Source organism: Geospiza fortis, unplaced genomic scaffold (assembly GCF_000277835.1).
Source record: "Geospiza fortis unplaced genomic scaffold, GeoFor_1.0 scaffold217, whole genome shotgun sequence".
Lineage (NCBI taxonomy): Eukaryota > Metazoa > Chordata > Aves > Passeriformes > Thraupidae > Geospiza > Geospiza fortis.
The window spans coordinates 801240-803242 of NW_005054392.1; the positions used below are offsets into that span (position 1 = coordinate 801240).

At 44.8% G+C, this 2003-nt stretch overlaps 1 non-coding gene across 1 annotated transcript; it reads left to right on the plus strand.

The window, feature by feature from the left end:
• Positions 1-1684: 1684 nt before the first annotated feature.
• Positions 1685-1755, plus strand: TRNAG-GCC. Its single transcript has one exon. It is a non-coding gene; the product is annotated as a tRNA-Gly (tRNA).
• The last annotated feature ends 248 nt before the right edge of the window (positions 1756-2003 follow it).

The following is a 2003-nucleotide window of genomic DNA, read 5'->3' on the forward strand; positions in this document are numbered from 1 at the left end:
ATTGGCACTTTTGCATCTTAGGGGCTTATGGGGTGGTGGCTTGGACCATGATCTCCAAGACTCCTGATGTTCAGATGAAAAGAATATGCATCTTTGCTGGCTTTTCCAGTAGGTACACTGGAGCATCCATCCACTTCACCCAGGAGTGCCAGGTTTCCAGTTTGTCAGGGCCCAGCAATTGAGCAGGGGGGGCTTCCTTGCCCCTGCTGACTTAACACACAGCATGTGTGATTGACCTGGGGGATGGGATGTGAGTGGCTGGTTGCACTGACACCTTCTTAAAAGTTATTTTAGAATAAGAGAAGGAATTCCAGCTCTCATGAGCAGCCTAACTGAATTATCAGCTACTGGTAGTCAGTGACATTCCTGAGTTATAGAAACTGTTCCTGTTTTCTCAGAATCGGTTTCTGTAGTGTAACACTTGATGGAATAATAAACCCCACACTGGATCTTTATAAGTGAAAATCACATTCTCATTTTGGCTATTCAGACACGAAATATAAACATTAGTTGCCCAATTGCATTTATTTTTCTCTCTTCCTTCACATCGCTCCTTTACAAGTCCCGTTCATGCTGCAACAGGTCTACTGTTTAACAATAAAATGGCACAAGCAGGAATGCTATAGTGCTTGGCTGTCACCTCATGTTTGTAACCTGTTCTCAGAAGTATACATGTTGATGTTCAAGAGTTCAACTTGTTGGTGTTCTTTCCGTGTCCTCTGCTGCCTCTTTCATCAAAATAAGTAAATCTTATTAATTACTATTATTATTTTAATTATTTATTATGCATACATTATGTACTGTGAAGCTGTTCCTTAAGAGGACAAAGTATCACAGCTTTCATCTGTATTTGTGAAAATCCCTGCACATCTCAAAGTGCTAAAGCAGAAACTAATGTGGTTTTGGAGAGACTGAGTTATATCCTAATCCTTCCACACTTGGGGAGGAGGTTGTGGAAGTACAGCACCATTCTTTGTTCATTAGGCCACCTACAAAGGGGAGAAAGGAAATTTCTCCAACTCTCATCAACCAAGTGATGTGATACACTTAAAATTTTAGAAACTCATCAGCAGCTTTCTGTGTCTTTACAGCTGAAGTAATGTAGGAATGGTTGTTTTAAAAGCAGACATTTGTTAAAGGGATAGACTAAAACTGCCACTTTAAGAATGGGTAGAAATAGAATAACAAGACGAGTGGGAATGGATGTGATACACTTAATTAAAGGATGACATAATGCTGTGGGGGTTTGGAGTTCACCTGAAGGACTATCATAAACCTCCTGCCTTGTGTACAACCTTTAGATCCTATTTGTTGCTAAGCAGCTGAGTCTATTTAGACAGGTGACGAGGTACTGCTGCATCAGGGACACTTAAGAGCAGTTTCCTGGTTTGACTCCGCTCGGCGGCAGGTTTTCCTCAGCACACTCAGGTGCATTTTCTTCCCCAGAACAGCACCATCTATGAAAGCTTGAAGAGGTGCAGACAAGTCACAAGCAAAGAACACGTAGATAAAAGTGGGTGCTTGCTATTCACTCGGCAAAATTCACACTTGTGAGTTACGGAAAAGAAATAGCCCGAGGAACGCTCTCGACCATCCGGGCAGGATCTCTTGCAGGTATAGTGGGGCAGGGAAATTCGCCTTTGTCACCCTTGACTCATGAAGACAAAAGTTCTTCGTCGCGCAAGCATTGGTGGTTCAGTGGTAGAATTCTCGCCTGCCACGCGGGAGGCCCGGGTTCGATTCCCGGCCAATGCAGTTGCCCTTTTCTTGTCGCCTTTTAAATTTTTTTTCCTGCTGTTAAAATTTAAAACCAAATCAGTTCTTCGCTTTTAGTAATAACGCTCAAACAGACACCAGCGCCTTGTCGGTCTGGCTGCGCGGACCTTTTCCCCCGTCCCACCAGGCTGGAAGTGACGCAGCCGGATTTGCCTTCAAAAATTGCCGGCGGCGGCGCGGGAGGAGGCGGCGGGCAGGGCCGGGGCGGGGCTAGCGCCGCTGCGGGA